Source organism: Sapajus apella, unplaced genomic scaffold (assembly GCF_009761245.1).
Source record: "Sapajus apella isolate SASKATOON/1434 unplaced genomic scaffold, GSC_monkey_1.0 scaffold164, whole genome shotgun sequence".
NCBI classification, from domain to species: domain Eukaryota; kingdom Metazoa; phylum Chordata; class Mammalia; order Primates; family Cebidae; genus Sapajus; species Sapajus apella.
In genome coordinates, this window is record NW_022437104.1 from 2179242 (window position 1) to 2199740 (window position 20499).

The following is a 20499-nucleotide window of genomic DNA, read 5'->3' on the forward strand; positions in this document are numbered from 1 at the left end:
AGATGCCTGGTTGACCAAGCACAGATCCTGCACCAATCTAAAGTTCTTGGTCCCCAGCTTGGGGACAGGTAGGAAAGGTGTGTTCCAAGGAGACTGGCAGGGACCCATAATACCATAAGCTTTCAGGTGTCTGAGATGAACCTGGATGCCCTCAAAGAACTTCTCTTGGTACTGAGTACTGCTTCTGTCTAATTGGTAGTGCCCCCAACTTTACTTTGATAACCACCAGGGCATGGTTTACTGCCAAACCTGGGGGGTTGTCTTCTGCCCAGACCTGTGGCCATCACTTGGTCAGTGCAGGGGTTAATTCTCCTCCTGGCTCTGTCAGGAAGAGTCTTCACTCCTCCTCCCTCGGGACTGTGAGAGCCATAATTATTCCTGCCTGAGGCAGTTTGAGCTGCAGAGAGCCCTTATCAGTAAAAGTGATAGTAGCTCTTAGTTTGCTCAGCAAGTCTCTTCCCAAGAGGGGTAGAGGGCAATCCGGCTTGCACAAGAACTGTTGTATAATCTCGGCCTCCCATTGAGCAGGTAAGTAGCAGGCAAAAAGCCTGTTTTTCTGAAACTCCAGTTGCCCCAATTATATTTATTGTCTTACTGGACAAAGGGGCTACGGGTTGGGTCACCACCGAGTGCTCTGCTCCAGTATCAATTAAGAAATCAACGTCCTTGCTCCCCTGTCCATCTTGACCATGGGCTTTTTGGGGGCATCCAAGCCCGGTCCCCTTTAGTCCATTGGCCCCCCCCGCCAAGCCAAACAGGGTAGTCTCACCTTTCCTGAGGCTTCTTGCTTGGAGTTACCCTGTTCCCCTGCCAAAAAAATGAGGACACTCATTTTTCCAGTGCCCCATTTCTTTACAATGGGCACAGTGGTTGCACTGTAGACATGGTTGATTTAACTGGGTGTTTTTTCCAGGGCCCCCCTTGCCCTGCCCCTTTAAGGTGGTTCCTCTGATAGCCGTGGCCAGCAAATCAATGTTTCGCTGGTTCTTTCGCTTATTCTCTCGGTAGCTTACTGCATTTCTATTTATAAATACCTGATGGGCTATTTCCAAAAACTGTGCAGTGCTCATGGCTGCGAACCCATTCTGTTTTTGTAACTTTTTTCTGATATTATTTGCACTTTGACCAAAGTTAAGTTTACCACGTGCTGATTCTCGGGGTTCTCAGGGTTAAAAGGAGTATACATGTGGGGGCCTTACAAAGTTTTTTATAAAACTGGGCTGGACTCTTATTTTGCCCCTGCTTAAGTTGAGATACTTTACATATATTTGTGACTTTTTCCGCTCCTTTTCTTACTCCCTCCAGTAAGGCCTCTCTGTATTGAGTTAGCCTTTGCATGCCCTCAGGGGTATTTGGGTCCCACTGAGGGTTGATTCCTGGTAACTGGGTTCTTACATATTCCTGGTGATTTTGGTAATTAGCTGGAACATGCTCTTCCAGCCATTTAGATGTCGCTTGGAGCACTCTTCACCTCTCATCAGTGTTAAAAAGATACATGAGCAACTGGTGACAATTAGCCCCAGTAGGGTTATGAGTTAGGATGACAGTTTGAATCAGGTCAATTAAAGCTTGTGGTCTGTCAGTGTAAGATGGGTTGTTATTCTTCCAGTTGATGAGGTCGGACGAAGTGAATGGTACGTATGTGAAGACATGCCTTTCCACCGTATATTCATCCTCATTTACTCTTGTATACTGCTGCTCTATCAGGGGCATTTGCATTCCAGCCTCGGGCTGCAAATGAGCCCCCAGGGGAGGGGATGCCCCTGAGAAGAGGGCTGCTATGGGAGGAGTGCCTCCTGATGCTGCAATTTATTTATTTATTTACTCTGGGCTGTCTAGGAGGGTTCAGACCCTGTGGAGGCATTGAGATCTCTGGCTTTGGAGAGGGGAGCCTCTCTTCCTGGTAAGGAGGGGGTGTTATTGGAAGAAGGTCCTCTGGTGCCGAGTCAGCCAAGATCTTAGAAGCCTGTGTCCCCTGGCAGGTGGAGTAAGATTTTTTTCCTAACTGCCTGTCCCTTTGCTACTAACACTGCTGCTGCTTGGCCTCTTAAACCACTGTGGGAGGTTTAAAACTAAATGTAACGAAGTATCTATGTATAGAAATTGGTTAAGGTGTCATGAATTTCCTGCAAACTTGTGCCACACTTTGGAGACAAGGGACCTGTCCAGGCTCCCTTCTGTGTGCCAATCTGCCTCTAATGCTGGCCAGGCTACTTCACATGAGTTTTAAGTTTTTTTGGTGTCATGGTGGCATCATAATCTCCACTAAATCCCTTCTTGAAATTCTTTAGCACAGTTTTCAATGGAGTGGGTTTACTCTGCATTTTATCCATCTCCCTCTAGCCAAGTTAGAAACAGAAACAAATTTAAGACGCCAAGACTGGCTTACAGAGTCACAAAATTAAAACCAAAGTTCCGAGATTGATACACACACACAAGAACAGAACCAAAACCAAGGTGCCTACCTTGGCACACACACAGGAACAAAACCAGAACCAGGGTGCTGACTCAGCGTGCTCTATCATGACTGCCCTGGCAGCAGGTAAGCTATTCCCCACTGCACTATGTCGGTTGCCAGCTCAGTAGGTCCTATCCCACTCTTTGCTGGCTCTCAGGACACACACACACAAGAAAAGAACCAAAACCAAGTGCCTACCTTGGCACACAGTGCCACACTTCCACCCAGTGGGTGGGCCAGTGAAGCTTCTCAGAATTAATCCTACCAAGTTTCTGACATCCAGTATCTGAGCACACCAGTTCCTTCTTGGGGCTCAGCCTCTGCGCCAGATCCCCAAGGGTCTGCCTGGCTGTGCTGTGGGAGAAGGGTCCACTGGGTCCAATGCCTACCTGGGAGCCCTCTCAGCATCCCATTGCCCAAGTGGGCTGGAGTCTCCATGGGGATGCTCTGCAGGGCAGGGAAAAGCTGCCTGGAAGGCTGTCCTGGCTGTCTGCCAACCAAAACTTGTTTCCCAGTCAGGGAACCAAAAATGAAGCAGGAGTGGTGGGGAACAAACCTCTAGAACACTGAACTGAGAAAGGAAGTGGCTTTTTATTTGGCCGGGAGCTTCGGGGTCTACAGCCTCATTTACCGAGCTCCTCGAGTTGCAGCTTCTCTCCCTTTTTATAGGCTTACAACCATAAAGGGGAAACTGAGGTGGAACTATGTCATTGTCCATTTGCTGGACATCTGACCTTAAAATCTTTTGGCTTTATTGATTGCTATTTCATATGCAGCATGAGTGGGGACCGGCAGGGGAGGGGGCTTACAGAGATAAGACAAAAGCAACAAGCTGTTTGTTGGTAGAGGTGATTCCAGTAGGGAGACTGGTCCATGCAGATGTGGGGGTATGACCCAGTGCCGGGCTCCAGCCAGCAGGAATAACATTCATTCGCAACTCTTTCAAGGTTAACAGATAGCAGAGATGCTGGGAACTAAAAAGGGAGTCATTTTCCCAGCTCTTTGGCATTTTATTTTATTTTATTTATCCCTTCTTCACCCTTCTTCCCATCTGGAAGTCGGGGAGGGAGGAGGTAAAATAGGAGGTAAGGGGGTCTCTCCTCTGAGGTCTAGTAGTAACTGTTTTATGAATCTAGGAGCTCCAGGATTTGGTGCATATAACTTTAAGATGCTATTATTTTCTTGTTGAATTAATCCTTTTATCATTTTATAGTGATCATCTTTGTCTTTTTTTTTTAAATTTAACTGTCACTGCTTTGAAGTCTGTTTTGTCTCATATAAGAATAGCTACTCCTGCTCACTTTTGGTTTCCATTTGCATGGAGTACCTTTTTCCACCCTTTTACCTTGAATTTGTATAGAACATTTGGTGTTAGGTGAGTCTCTTGAAGACAGTAGATATTTGGATTGTGATTTATTATCTGTTCTGCCATATGTATCTTTTAAGAGGAGGGTTTAGACCATTTACATTCAATGTTAATATTGAGATATGAGGCACTGTTTTCTTTATTATGTCAATTATTACCTAGATTTGTTTTAATTGTGTTATCATTTCATAGACCCTGTGAGTTTTAAGCTTTCAAGAGGTTCTATTTTGGTGTGTTTCAAGGTTTAGAACTTCTTTTAGAATTTCTTTTTTTTAATTGTACTTTAGGTTCTGGGGTACATGTGCAGATCATGCAAGATTGTTACGTACATGGCAAGGTGGTTTGCTGTCTCCATCCGCCCATCACCTGTATCTTGCATTTCTCCCCATGCTATCCCTCCCAACCTTCCCACCCCCGTCTCTCCCCTAGCCCCTCACAACAGACCCCAGTGTGTGATGCTCCCCTCCCTGTGTCCATGTGTTCTCATTGTTCAACACCCGCCTATGAGTGAGAACATGCAGTGTTTGGTTTTCTGTTCTTGTGTCAGTTTGCTGAGAATGATGGTTTCCAGATTCTTTTATGTCCCTACAAAGGACACAAACTCATCATTTTTTATGGCTGCATAGTATTCCATGGTGCATATGTGCCACATTTTCCTTGTCCAGTCTATCATTGATGAGCATTTGGGTTGGTTCCAGGTCTTTGCTATTGTAAACAATGCCACAATGAACATACGTGTGCATGTGTCTTTATAATAGAATGATTTATATCCTTTGGGTATATACCCAGTAATGAGATTGCTAGGTCAAATGGAATTTCTATTTCTAGATACTTGAGGCATCACTATACTGACTTCCACAATGGTTGAACTAATTGACACTCCCACCAACAGTGTAAAAGAGTTCCTATTTCTCCACATCCTCTCCAGCATCTGTTATCTCCAGATTTTTTAATGATCACCATTCTAACTGGCATGAAATGATATCTCAATGTAGTTTTGATTTGCATTTCTCTGATGACCAGTGATTATGAGCATTTTTTCATGTTTCTTGGCCTCATATATATCTTCTTTTGAAAAGTGTCTGTTCATATCCATCACCCACTTTTGAATGGGTTTGTTTTTTTTCTTGTAAATCTGTTTTAGTTCTTTGTAGATTCTGGATATTAGCCCTTTGTCAGATGGATAGATTGCAAAAATATTTTTCCATTCTGTTGGTTGCTGGTTCACTCTAATGATTGTTTCTTTTGCTGTACAGAGCTCTGGAGTTTAATTAGATCCTATTTGTCTATTTTGACTTTTGTTGCCAATGCTTTTGGTGTTTTAGTCATTAGGTACTTGCCTATGCTGATGTCCTGAATGATTTTGCCTAGGTTTTCTTCTAGAGTTTTCATGGTGTTAGGCCTTATGTTTAAGTCTTTAATCCATCTGGAGTTAACTTTAGTGTAAAGTTTCAGGAAGGGGTCCAGTTTCTGCTTTCTGCACATGGCTAACCAGTTTTCCCAATATCATTTATTAAACAGGGAATCTTTTCCCCATTGCTTGCTTTTGTCCGGTTTGTCAAAGATCAGATAGTTGTAGATGTGTGGCATTGCCTCCAAGGCCTCTGTTCTGTTCCATTGGTCTATATCTCTGTTTTGGTACCAGTACCATGCTGTTTTGATTACTGTAGCCTTGTAGTGTAGTTTGAAGTCAGGTAGCTTGATGCTTTTGGCTTTGTTCTTTTTGCTTAGGATTGTCTTGGATATGTAGGCTCTCTTTTGTTTCCATATAAAGTTTAAGGTGGATTTTTCCAGTTTTGTGAAGAAGGTCATTGGTAGCTTGATGGGGATAGTGTTGAATCTATAAATTACTTTGGGCAGTATGGCCATTTTCTTGATATTGATTCTTCCTAACGATGAGCATGGAATGTTTTTCCATCTGTTTGTGTCCTCTCTTATTTCGTTGAGCAGTGGTTTGCACTTCTCCTTGAAGAGATCCTTTACATCCTTTGTTAGCTGTATTCCTAGGTATTTTATTCTCTTTGTAGCAATTGGGAAGGTTAGTTCACTCTCCTTTTAGAATTTCTTGTAGTGGTAGTGACAAATTCCCTCAGCATTTGTTTGTGTGAAAACGACTTTATTTCTTCTTCATTTATAAACTTAGTTTTGTGGGATACACAATTCTTGGCTGACAGATGTTCTGTTTAAGGAGGTTGAAGACAAGGCCCTAATCTCTTCTGGCTTGTAAGGTTTCTGCTGAGAAGTCTATGTTTAGTCTGATAGCTTTCCTTTGAATATTACTTGCTACTTTTGTCTTGGTGCTCTTAGAATTATTTCCTTCATGCTGACTTTAGATAGCCTGATGACTGTATACTTTGGTGAAGATCTTTTTGCAGTGAACTTCTCATGATTTCTTTGAGTTTCTTAGATTTGGATATCTAGATCTCTAGCCAGGTCCAGGAAGTTTTCCTCAATTATTCCCTCATATAAATTTTCCAGATATTATTTTCTCTTCTCCCTCAGGGACATCAATTATTCTTAGGGTTGGCCATTTTACAAAATACCTTATTTCTTGGAGACTTTATTCATTTTTAGTATTTTTTTCTTTATTTTTTCCTGATTGGCTTAGTTTGATCTTCCTGGTGCCATATTATTTCTTCTGTTCTGATGGAAACATTTCTATTCTTTGGATGTAAGTACAAAGTTTGAGGGTACTTCTTTTAAATTGTATACTTGTGGCTCATAGGCAGAATATCATCACCTACTTTGGGACATTTTGGAAGTTTCCAAGTACAACTTTGATTGTTGGAATGATTGGCAGGGGTTACCAGCATCTGAGGGCTTAAGGTTACAGGGAGGCAAATGTGTTTTTCCAGAGTCTTAAAACAACTGGACTTTCAATATATGTCACTCCCTATAAACTGAGGGAGGCTTGTGTGTTGCTTCATCTGGGAACGTAAAAAGACTGTCAATTGAGACAAATGGTGAGATAAGTCTCAATCATTTTAAGAGATTTATTTGCCAAAGTTAAAGGTGCATGCCTGGGAGATAGGTCTGTGCCTTTCTTGGGAGATGATTTTGAGGGCTCCCAAATTTGAAGGGGAAAGGATGGGATACTGAGAAGTACACAATTTAATGAAAGAGGGGGGTGGGGAAAAATAGCCATTCATACTTTTGTCTGTCTCAGTGAATCTGTATTTTTTACATAAGATGCCATAGAGAAACGGGGCAGAGGAAAAATGCAGGAAATATGCGTTTTACATAAGATAACATAGACAAAAATGGGGGAAGGGAACAATCAGATATGTCTTGTGGGCAGGGGGCTACTGCACCTCTAAAGATAAGCTATCAATTTACGCTGTTATGGTGAAATTTTAACAGAAACACCTTGAAAGACTTTGCAGCTCACTAGGAATTTCCTTGTGGGCAAAATATAGGGGAGGCATGTAGCTTTTCATCTTGTAGCCATCTTATTTAGGAACCAAAAGGGGAAGGCAGGTCTTTGTGACCCAGTTCCCAGCTTGACTTTTCCCTTTGGCTTAATGAGTTTGGGGTTCCAAGATTTAATTTCTATTCACATTTCCCTCCCACTTTTTAAAAAAGTCTTTTGGAGAAAGCATTTTAGAAGAAAATGAGTCTCCGATCCCAGGTTTTATTGATCTGTCATGGCCAGGATGGTTTATTCCTGTACAGGTAGGTCCAGATTTATTAGGAAAGCTCATTTCTAGAAGATTGTGAAATCTCGTGTCCTATGAAAAAAAATAGGGGTAGGAAGGGAGAAAAACAACTAATGAAAAACAACTCTGGAAAATCGACATAGGCCACATTACTCTGAAGTCCCTACATCAGTAGGCAGGTATAAAAGTGGCTTATGTAGGTGAATAGGTTGCTGTTATTTTCTTCTCATGTTTAACTTGTCTGGCTTCAATTTGCAGGGCTTTATGAAAACACAGCTTAGTTTTGATTACTCAAAATTAGGAAATATGGGAAAAAAAGAAGAAAAAAATTGAAAACATATTTTTGAAGACTATAGCCAAGAAAAAATTAAAATTTAGTCCAAACTGTAGAGAATAATGAAAATTGAAAACACTGGGCACGACTAGAAACTAACAATAGGTGTACTATAGTTTTTGAAACATAATTTTTCTCAATCCAGTTTCCCATTTTTGTTAAAGACAAATCATGGTAGGACTGGTTTGCTTTATTGTACTTGACCTAATTATTTGTATATAGCACAGCAAGAATAATTAATTTTTACATAGGCTTTTAAATTGGCTTTGATGGAGCTTTGTTCCATAGAAGGAATTACAGATAAGACTTTTAAAAAGCTGAGCCCAGCCATGGATTTTCGACATCAAATATCTATGAGTTGGGTTAATTTCCTCCCTCTTGAAGTTCCAAGGTAAACTTGGGGCTTCTGGGCCTGTCAAAAAGTGACATTCTTTACTTATCACAGGTCAGAAACTCTGTACAGGGACTGTGTACACAAAATATGAGGCCAATTTTTCCAAGAGCTTTATTAGCTCCATAAGCCAAGTTTGATTTTTTAAAGGAAAACACAGTATACTAGTCAAAGCCTTGGTAAAATAATCAGTCTCTCCAACTGTATCCTGTTACAAATGGAAACAGATTCTTATTGCACTTATTCAAATACTGAATTGCCATAAGTTAAGAATACTTATAAATAGTTCCAAATCAGGTAGAGAGAAACAAATATGGAAATCAGGTAGACAGAAATAAATATGCTCCAAATTTTGTTCATAGGAGTATACTAAATTGTTAAAAGCTGCCAATAGCTCAAAAGACAAGTTTCAAGACTCCGAAAAAACCCCAAAGGATCAGCAACATTTTAAGCAAAAAGTCAAAATATTAGTTCAGTTTGTGCAGTTAATTGCTGTTTTGCTTGATACTCATAAACATTTTATCTCTCCATGAGTCCTGAAAGTTTTTCCTTTATTCTGATGTCACAGTCTCCAAAGTTATCAGAAACCTGCATATAAATCCTTTTAGAGTTTTACAGCTGATTATAAAACTACCTTCAAAAGAAGTCAGAAACAACACAATTGCCCATAGATGACCAAAAGTTTTAGGGAAGCCATAGTCAAAGATACAATTGACAAGGAAATTTGTTACCTCTGTGGCAAACAATAATTTTAACATAACAATTATGATTATTACTGATAATGTACAATAAATCATATTAGAATTATAGGAGTTTCCCATAATTTTGGAACACACATACCAATAACATGTTTATACAAATACAGCCCAAAGAAAACGAAACATCATTTCATATTTGACAAAGCTTTCTGTATATTTTTTATACCAAATAAGCCAGATTATGTCATTTTTGGACTTTAGGGAACCTGATATCTTAAAGGATTAATTTGGTCAGAAAAAGACATAATTTATAATTTGATTTTGTAAAGCTTATTAAATATTAAAGGTTTAGAACACTCAATATTACAAAATAAGATTACAGGTTATTGTAAAGTCATTCATTTAACCAAAGTTATAACTCGAAGATTTTTTAAAAAGTGAAAACCTTCATTCTTTGAGAGAGGAGACAATTATTCAAACCAGAAGCCCTAATAAAAACATCATGAAGCCAATTAAATTTGTTTTTTTTTAAAATTCTGTAAACAATTTATAAAATTTAATCTTGATTATAAAATATAACTTCCACAAGCCTTTTATAACCTTTATTAAGGAGTTAATTAATGCTTCCAGAAAACCTTGTTAATCTGACACCGGGGTCCATATGCTGGTCTTGCATCAGTTTGCCTTTGACATTAATGATTAATTTAGAGAAAATGAACTTATTTTATCTTGTAAAATTGACCCTCACAATCTCACATGCCCACCTATTCTGTAACAGTACCTGGGCCTTGAGGAGTTGAATGGATTTAATTTCTGGCTTTGTGTCTTAGGAATGCAGTTTATTTTGGTTGGTGTCTTCTACAGGGCCTGAAGATGAGGCTTTAATTGCTATCAGTATTTAATATTTATCAGGACATGGTATTCTTTTTAGACCCAGGAGTTAAAGCCCTGTAACTTAATGTCACAAGTACTTTAAAAGCACATACAGAAAGATACAGGGTTGTAATAACCTTAATTTAAAAGTTTTTAAATCTCAGTTTTTTCATAAGCAAAACCAAACTTAATAATAATGTCATAGAAATTATTTTAATAAAATGGAAAATCTATTATGCCAGTTACCAAAGGGCAAAAGAAAAAACCTTTGGCAGTGCACAGAATAGTACGTTGGAAGAAAATATTTCCTTTAGACCTTTAAGAAAACATGCCTTTTAAAAGGGAAGGGAATGCTGAAAAGTGGTGAAATGCAATAAAATTTGAACTTTGGGTTAAAAAAATTAAAATCTCTTATAATTTATTAAGAGTAAAATTGGCTCATGCCTGCAATCCCAGCACTTTGGGATGTGGAGGACGGTGGATCACCTGAGATCAGGAGTTTGAGACTACCCTGGCCCACATGGCAAAACCCCATCTCTCCTAAAAACAATACAAATATTAGCTGCATGTGGTGGCATGGCCCTGTAATCTCAGCTACTTAGGAGGCTGAGGCAGGAGAATCACTTGGACCTGGGAGGCGAAGTTTGCAATGAGCCGAGATCCTGCCATTGCACTCCAGCCTGGGCAACAGAGAGGGACTCTGTCTCATTAAAAACAAACAAACAAATAAATAAACAAATTAACCCGTTAGGAAAGTTTTATTGTTTTAGCCAATAAGTTAGTGAATAAGTGTTGTTTTATATTAAGTCCAGTCTCTAGAAAGAGCATTTTAATTCTTTAATTATAAACAATTTGATCATATATTTTTTAAAAATATAAATTCTCTTATTGTTACTCACACAGACTATTCATGACATGCTTGTACTTTCTTGTTTGTTCTGAGCATCCTTCCTCTTAAAGAACCAGTCATTTATATTAGCACTAAATTTACCATACAAGATTCTTTATGACATAAAATTATTTCTCTTTAATCTTTCTTACCACAAAATCCTCTTTATTTTATAACTTTCTTTACATTTTTTTTCCTGGTTCCTTTACCTTCTTTTACACATAACTTTTACATAAGCTTTGAATTAGACAAAACTTGTTCACCTTTTTAAAAAAGAACATACTTTTTTTGGCAAGAATGTCTTCCTACAATATATTTTTTATTGGAAAATACCCAAATAATGAAATATCTATTATTTAATGTAATATAACTTTATATTCTAAATTATGTCATTTGTTTACAGGTATTCATCCCATTACATTTGCCTAATTATTTTGTTTTAATAGTTTACCTAGATTATTTATGAAAGCTCTGATAGTCATGATTTAAAGTTATGAAACCACAATTGCAAAATTATAACTGAGACAGCGAAAAAGATATGACCTAACTGACTCCATCTTGCTTCTAACCTCCAAACTGCCCTTGTTCATTCCTAAACTTTGGGAGGAACATGGTTTATAGTTTTGCTTTGAAACAAATACAATAACGTTCCTTTTCCAAAACAAACCTCCTTATTGCCTGTGGACTAGACTGCCTAAAGCCACAGGATTAGAAGTTATGGTAATCTTACTAAATTCAAGATGCAGCTGTTTTTATTAAACGAATATCAATGTCTGATTTATTAAAGATTGCACAAGAAAAGATTATTCTGGTTTGGGCTGGGTTTATAGTTTTGTAACTGCTATTTCAAATTTTGTCACTTTATAGTATTTGGCAGAGATAAGTGTGAAATTGGTTGAATTAATAAATGCAACCAAAAAGTAGTGAACTATTGTATAAACAACACATAAATGCATAGACATATTAAGCATGCAGATGGAAATACATCTTATAGATTCATGAAGATCCCCCTTCTTTTTTTCCTATTTTAGACTTTCAGATTCTTAATAACCTGTTTTACAACCCTAGGCAATTGTTAGCTAAATAGCCTCAAATTTGTATATTAAAGGAAACAATCCAGGTGAAAATCAAATAGCAAAATTTACATCATAAGGTACAGAAAAAAAATCTGGTGGTGTTAGAGGGAGACATTTTTATTTTTCTTTAAGCCAAATTACACATAAAATTACAAAAATTTATCACAGGATTGTATAGGGAGACCAATTTTATTTAGATAGGGATTACCTATCTTTTTAGCTGGATCTCTGAGCTTTGGGCAGAGCCTACCAGTCTGAATCTCGGGTCTCCAAAAAAAGGAATAATCATCTTGAAGTTAGACCACATGATGCTTTTACAGTGCATTTAATTTTTTTTAACAAAGACATTTCTAAGTGTCTAAGCTGTACTCTTCCTTAAAAACTAGGGAGTAACCTCTGTTACACTAGCTATTAATGAAGAAAACAGAATTCAGTCAGCTGAGAAATTAAAAAAAAATTTTGCTCAAAACAAAACAAAACAAAACAAAAAACAAACAAACAAACAAACAAAACAAGGTCCTAGGAGAGAAAACAAAAAACAAACCAACACAAAAACATGAAGGCCTTAAATACAAACAGGCACACACATATACACACACATATACACACATCATGGATGTTAGCTTTTAATTAAGTGGACTTTTAACCATTGAGCTCTTTTAAAAAAATCTTTTAAAATTTCATTACTATATTTCAGCTAGAACAAATTGCTGCTGTTTCCGAAGTACCAAGTATCAAACCAGAAAGAGTTTGATTTAGGAACAAACGTAGGCTGTCATGGTGGGGAATAAAAAAGAAGTAAGACTCTTAGCTATTGAACTGCAGCATGGTGGTGGGGAGAGAAAGCACAGTCATTGCTTTCAGTGTGGCATGGTTAGCGGAAAAAAAAATAGCTTTGTTATGTAAATAAAGCTCCTTAAGTAGTCAAAATCAAAAATCTTTCCTTTTATTTTTCTGTTTTCTTTTGCTGGCTGTTTTTCTCCCTGCACTATACCACCTTTCATTTAGTGGGAATTTAGCCACTTTAGAGGCCTTGTTCCCCCTCATTTGGAACTTTCCTTCAGATTTGATCAAGTCAGATAGAGTTGTTCAAACCCAATGGGAAAAAGATGGAAAAAACAACAAAATCACAAACAAACAAACAACAGAAAAATCAGTCAAGCAAAATAAATGATTGCACAAATTATATAATTACTGAGTGCTCTAATGGTAAAGAGAAATTAAGACCAGCTGGTTGTTAATCTTAACTTTAGCCAAGACAAATCCCAATTCAGTTACTTACCTACGGATGGGTCTCAAGCTGTAGACTGCTCTCTACCATTGTAGAAGAAGGAAAATAAAAACAACTCATCTTCCATGTTGGAATCGAGCTCAAACTCCATCAAGGAGTTACCTGCCTTCCATAGTTACAGAAACAGGAAATCTTGCCTTCCTCATGGCAAGCAAGTAAAACTGAAAAAAAAAAAGAGGAGTTGGACAGCAAAATAAACTTTAGATCTTAACCAAATTTTGGGAGATGAGGGATTCTCTGGAAATGGTGCTCTCAGACCTCAGCAAATTGTCCTTTTGGTTTGAGCCCTAAAGTTAGCTCAGGCTGATACCAAGCACCAACAAGAGATTTGTCAAATGTCAGGGGCATCTCCACTCAGAATCCCTCCGTGGTTACCAAATGTGAACCCCAAATATTGGAGACAGGTCTCAGTTAACTTAGAAAGTTTATTTTGTGAAGGTTGAGGGTGTGTGCTGGTGACACAGCCTCAGGAAGTCCTGGCAACATGTGCCCAAGGTGGTTGGGGCACAGCTTCATTTCATGCATTTTAGGGAGACATGAGACATCAATCAACATATGTAAGAAGGACATTGATTCCATCCATAAAGGCAGGGACAACTTGAAGCATGAAGGAGGCTTCCAGGTCACAGGTAGATGAGAGACAAATAGTTACATTCTTTTGAGTTTCTGATAAGCTTTTCCAAGGGAGGCAATCAGAATACACATCTATCTCAGTGAGCAGAGGGGTGACTTTGAGTAGAGTGGGAGGCAGGTTTGTCCTGAGCAGCTCCCAGCTTGACTTTTCCCTTAGCTTAGTAATGTAGGGGCCCCAAGATTTTCCTTTCGCAGTATAAAACCAAGGTCTGCCCTGACCACCTTGGGCACATGTTGTCAGGACCTTGTGAGGCTGTGTCATGGGTGTGTCCTTAACCTTGACAAAATAAACTTTCTAAATTGATTGACACTTGTCCCAGATACGTTTCGGTTTACAGGATAAACAGGAATGAGCAAATTTAAACATAATGTTCCATATCTTTTTAGTCATTGTTGTAGTCCTGAGACTAGATTGGTCCAGTTAAACAGCTGTATCCAGTAGGAAGTGGCATTGCAAATGGGCAAGGCTTCTGTATGTTATGAAGACAAACAGATTTTTAATAAGAGGCATTTCTATAGAGACAGAAGAAAAACAAAGGTTAATGTTGAGCACAATTTATCCAGATATCTTTAGTAATAGAGGAGGAAGGCAGGGGCAATCTGACATTTTTTTCTCTTGCCTATATTACAAGGCATAAGCTTCAGCTTGCAGGATCTTAAGAAAGAGGTAGTAGCAATTTCATTGAGGACAAATCAGAAAAACAAAAGAAAAATTTGAAAGCATTAGTATGGGGACTTTGTAGCCCAGAAAGAATTCAGGATTCAGCCCAAATTGTGTAATCACCTAATGGGTTCACCTTGCCCACTGCCTAGACAGAGCTAATTTATCAAGACAGAGGAATTGTAATAGAAAAAGAGTAATTCATGCAGAGCCGTCTATGTGGGAGACTGGAGTTTTATTATTATTCAAATTAGTCTCCCTGAGAATTTGAGGATCAAAATTTTTAAGGATAATTTGGTGGGTAGGAGGCCAGTGAATCAGGAGTTCTGATTGGTTGGGTCAGAAATTAAATCACAGGGAGTTGAAGCTGTCTCCTTGTGCTGATTCAATACCTGGAAGGGGGGCCGCAAGACCAGATGAGCCAGTTTATGTATCTGGATGGATCTAACTAGTCCATTGAGTGCAGGGCTTGCAAAATATCTCAAGCTCTGGTCTTAGGTTTGACAATAGTGATGTTATCCCTGGGAGCAACTTGGGGAGGTTTAGAATCTCGCAATATGCAGCTGTATGACTACCAAATCATAATTTCTTTTTGAATTTATTTATTTTTCTTTAGGTGTATACTATATCTGGCATTTCTCCCCATGTTCCAAATCATAATTTCTAATCTTGCGGCTAATTTGTTAGTCCTGCAAAGGCAGTCTAGTCCCCAGGCAGGAAGGGGATTTGTTTTGGGAAGGAACTGCTATCCCCTTTGTTTCAAAGCTAAAGTATAAACTAAGTTCCTCCCAGTTAGTTCAGCCTACACTCAGGAATGAACAAGGGCAGGATGGAGGTTAGAAGTAAGACAGAGTTGCTTAGGTTAGATCTCTTTCACTGTCTCAGTTATAATTTTGCAACGGTGGCTTCAATTGCAGAAAATAATAAAAACTCAAAAACAGTGGATGAGACTAGAATCGAACAACAGGTATACTATAGTTTTTTTTTTTTTTTTTGAAACATAATTTTTCTCTCTCCAGTTCCTGCTTTTACTAAAGACAAATCACAGTAGGACAAATTTATTTGCAAAATAAGTTTCAGTTTTATTGTGCTTGGACTGAGTATTTGCATAAAGTCAGCATATTATTTGCCATATAGGTTCTTTTAAAAATTGGCTTTGCTGGAACTTTATTCCATAAAGAATCTTAGATTAGACTTCAAAACTTTGAGGCCAGCCACAGATTTATCTGTGCCTACAAATACTTGTATTAATTGGGTAAATTCCTCACCTTGAAGTCCCAGGGTAATTTGGGGCTCCTGGGCCTGTCAGAAAGTGACACTGTCATGAGTGTCAAAGAGTGACACTCTTTACTTACCACAGGTCAGAAACCCTGTACAGCGGCTGTGTAGACAAGATACGAGGCCAGCTTTCCCAAGGGGCTTTTATTGGCTCTATAAATCAACTTTGTTTCAATCTATTTATGTCTGAAAGTATGTCATTCCAGTGAAAGCCTGGGTAAAATAGCCAGTGTCTCCAATTGCGTCCTGTTACAAAAGAAAACAGGTGCTTATTGAACATATGCAAATAACTCTACCACCATAAATTAGGTACACTTATGAATAGTTTTCATATTCTGGAGAAATCAGCTAGAGAGAAAGAAATACACTTCAAGTTTTGCTCACAGGGGTTTACTTTACCCAATTGTTAAAATCTGTGAGTATGTCTAAGGAAATAAAGGTTTTCTGAACTCTGAAAAACCAAAAATTAGCAATATTTCAAACAAAAAGTCATAAAAATTATTTTAGTCTCCCATTAGTTCAGTCTTTGTAATTAATTCTTGTTCTGCTTGATATTCATGAACACATTAGCTCTCTATGGGAGTCTTGGAAGTTATTTTCCTCTATTCTAGTGTCACAATCTCCACAGTTATCAGAAACCTGCATTCAAGAGCATCTGTCATAGGCCTACAGCTGACTATAAAACCACCTTAAAAATAACCAAGTGAAACAACTGCAGATGACAAAAGTCTCAGAACAGCCATGATAAAGACTGGTCATCTCTGTGGCACACAGTAATTTAACATGACAATCATAATTACACTGAGACATAACAGAATTATGAAAATCTTATATAATGATGAAACACATACCAGTAACAGACTCATATAAATATAGTCCAAAGAAAGCCTAACACCATTCCATAGTTGACAATGTTTTTGTACTGTTTTTACATACCAGATAAGCCAAATACATGGCTTTTGGACTTTAGGGTAACTAATATCTAAAAGGTTAACCAGATTTTTAAAAAGGCTTAATTTAGAATTTAACTTTGGAAAGTTCATCAAATATCAAAGGTTTAAACACTTGATATTACAAGATAAAATCCCAGGTCACTGTAAGTCATTTATTTAGCCAAAATGATAACTCAAAACATTGTTAAAGGCAAAAATCTTTACTCACTGATAGAGGAGAGATTCAGTTTTCCAAACATGACCCAATAAAGCATGAAAATCTTGTTTAAAAGAGAAAGCCAAATTTCTCCTTTGCATTAGTATATTATTAATCTTAAATCTGATTCTAAATAAAACTTTACAGAACAGGCACAGTGGTTCACGTCTGTAATCTCAGCACTTTGGGAGGCTGAGGCAGGTGGATTGCTTGAGTCCAGGAGTTTGAGACCAGCCTGGGCCACATGACAAAAGCCCCTCTCTACAAACATACAAAAATTAACTGGGCATGGTGGTACATGCCTGTAATCCCAGGTATTTAGAAGACTGGGGCACGAGAATTGCTTGAACCCAGCAGGCAGAGGCTGCAGTCAGCTGAGATCACACCACTACACTCCAGCCTGGATAAGAGAGGGAGACTCCGTTTAAAAAAAAAAAAAAAAGAAAAAAAAAAGACCAAAAAACAACCTCCTTATAATCAAATCTATGCAATCTTAATTGGTTTGACCATAAGGTAAAATTTTCATAAACCTCTTATAACCCTTTACAATTTCCTATTAAACAGCTGATCAATTCTCTAATAAAACCCTGTTATTCAGTCATGTGGGCCCAGGTTCTGACCCTGCATGTGTGTGCTTTTATTTCAATGTTCAACCTACAGAAAAACGAAATAATCCCCTTCAAATCTTAGCCAACTTGCCCATACACACAGAGTTTCTTTTACAAGATCAACCCTTCACAAACACTTTACAACTTGCTTAAACCTTCAGTTTTGCCCCATTGCTCTTTTAGGCTAAAAATCCTTAAAACCTCTGAACCAGACAAAATTACATTCCCTTTAACAAAAACCACATTCCCATGCTATCTTACAGCCTTCCACCAAAACATTATACTTTGCTTCTATATCTTGCATGGAAAACTGTTTTTCCAGTAGTCTCAAGTACACATGTTACAATGTTAATTCCTAGCAGCTTTTGTTTTTAGTGAGAAACCTAGTAGGTAAGAAATTTTAACAATGTATAAGATTGCAGAGCCCATGACTTTTCCTAGCTTAGTCAGGGTACTTGGCTAACTCCATATACCCCATGACTTACCTAGAATGCAACAACTGTAAAACAGACAAGTGAAACAGTTACTAAAAGTCATAGCAGTTTATGTCTTTAAAACATCTAGTAGACAGTATCTGACTTGCCTAATGTAGACCAAACGTGTGAACTTTGAAGACGTTTTTATTTTAATTTAACTAATAATCTTTAAACTGCCTTTATTTTTCAAAGGCTATCAGGGTCACATGACCTAAAAGCAGTAATGTTTCTATTTTTCTGACAACATGTTTGATTCGAGTGCTTATTTTTGTTTAAGCCAGTTAACTAGAGCTCTTTTATATAAACATCACACACTAACACATACAGCTACACAGACAGACAGAAACAGAGAATCATGAAAAAAGTCCATCAACTGAGAAGTTTTTTTCACTTAACAGTATACACTTAATGTTTGTCCATATCTTTTTTTGGCTTAAGAGCTCATTTCTTCTTATCATTAAATGATATTCAATTGTACAGACATACCAGAGTCTGTTTATCATTCACCTACTGGGGGATATCTTCATTGCTTCTGAGTTTTGGCAATTATTAATAAAGTTTCTATAAACATTGATGTGTAGGTTTTGTGCACATTTTACTTTTTTTTTTTTCTTGAGACGGAGTCTGGCTCTGTTGCCCAGGCTGAAGTGCAATGGCGCAATCACTGCAACCGCAGTCTCCCAGGTTCAAGTGATTCTCCTGCCTCAGCCTCCCGAGTAGCTGGGACTATAAACCCGTGCCACCATGCCCAGCTAATTTTTGTATTTTTAGTAGAGACAGGGTTTTACCATGTTGGCCAGGCTGGTCTCAAACTCCTGCCCTCAGGTGATCCACCCGCCTTGGGCTTCCAAAGTGCTGGGATTACATGCGTGAACCACTGCACCTGGCTTACATATTAAGTTTTCAAATCATTTGGATAAATATCAAGGAGCAGGATTTCTGGGTTTTATTGTAAGAATATGCTTAGTTTTTGTAAAAAGCCCCCAAACTGTCTTCCAAAGCGGCTATACCATTTTGCATTTCCACCAGCAATGAACAAGTTTCTGTTGGTCCACATCCTTACCATCGTTTGATAATCACTATTTTAGATTTTAGTCATTCTACTAGGTGTGTATTGGTATCTCATTGTTGTTTCAATTTCCACATCCTTGCCAACATTTGAGGCAGGAGAATAGGGTTTGGGGGCAGGGAACCTAAGGCTGTTTCACGGCTTCCTAGAACTAAATTGAAAGGAAAACCCTAACTTTCCTCCCCTAAGTAACAAAAGGACCAGAGGCTACTCCATTTCACCTTTTCCGTGTGGCAGATGGGAAATTGGTTGTTGGCAATAAATCATACTGAGTTCCGATGGAGTCTTCCTTTGCAACTTTGTAACTCCACTCCAGCCTCTGAATGGTTGCTGTCCACAACCATTCAGACGGATTGCCTGCAGAGTCTTCTTTTGCATAGAAGTATAACTTTGTAACTTCACCCTGGCTCCTGATTGGTTGCTCTATGCAAAAGAAGACTCTTTGCTCACCCTTACATGAGGTGAGCAAGAAGTGGCCAATGGGAAACTTCCAGGGGCATTTGGAACCAATAAGATTCCATATCCAGGCCCTTGAGCCACTGCAGGTCTGCTCCCACACTGTGGAGTGTACTTTCCTTTTCAATAAATCCCTGCTTTCATTCTTTTGTTGCTTCATTCTTTCTTTGCTTTGCGGGGCGTTTAGTCCAATTTGTTTTTCAAAATGCCAAGAACCTGGACAACTTGCAATTACTACCCTCTACCAGTGACAATTTGATATAGACAGTATTATAAATTTTAGTTATTCTACTAGGTGTGTATTGGTGTATCATTGTTGTTTTAATTTGCAGTTCCTTAATGGCATGTGATGCTGAACATCTCTTCATGCACTTATTTGCCATCTATATATCCTCTTTGGTCAGGTGTCTGTTCAGATTTTTAATCTATTTTTTAATTGGGTTCTTCCTTTTTTATTGTTTTCAGAATTCTTTGCATATTTGGATACCTGACCTTCATTACATGTGTTTTACAAATACTTTCTCTTAGTGTTCTTAATTTTGTTTCATTTTCTGAACAGCGTCTTTCAGAAAGCAGAAGCATTTAATTTTATTAAAGTCCAATTTATCATATTTTTTCGTTCATAGAGTGTATTTTTTTTTTCCAAAAAATATTTTTATTGGAACTCATCTGAACATCAGATATACATGGTGTTGGTTAGCAAGAACCGTTTGTACATTGGATGTTGATGGTGTCAAAACCAGTGACTGGGCATAGTGGGGAGAAATGTTGAGAACAAAAACCTGATTTTGGAGAGGAAAATAAAAGCCAGTCATATTCAGTGAGGATGCAAAACCTGGCACAACAAAATCCTTGTACAAAATATAAGTGTATTGCGAAAACCTGGAAGGATAATCCAAGGAAGGTAAAGAAAGAGAAAAGGAGACCAGCAGGAAGGAGGCAGGAAGAGGGGAAGAGGAAAAGAGAAAAGACAAAGAGGAGATGTGAGAAGAAAATACAGTTCAGCACAACAGAGGTGCGGAAGCTCACCTACCCAAATGGCATTAAAGCCTTGCTGTGTAATCGTGTCAGAAAACAAAGCATGCTGACACATGGTGCTCTACTTCCCATCCACTCGAGTTCTAACAGGTAAATAAA

The 20499-nt window shown here is 38.2% G+C and overlaps 1 protein-coding gene across 1 annotated transcript in view; it reads left to right on the forward strand.

Annotated features, from left to right (window-relative positions):
- The first annotated feature begins 244 nt into the window (after nucleotides 1-244).
- LOC116542220 (putative G antigen family E member 3) overlaps nucleotides 245-20499 on the forward strand; it is a 37706-nt gene continuing 17451 nt past the window's right edge. Inside the window, exon 1 of the mRNA XM_032267033.1 lies at nucleotides 245-528. The gene's annotated coding sequence lies outside the window, so the exon portion shown is untranslated. The remainder of the gene's footprint in view (nucleotides 529-20499) is intronic.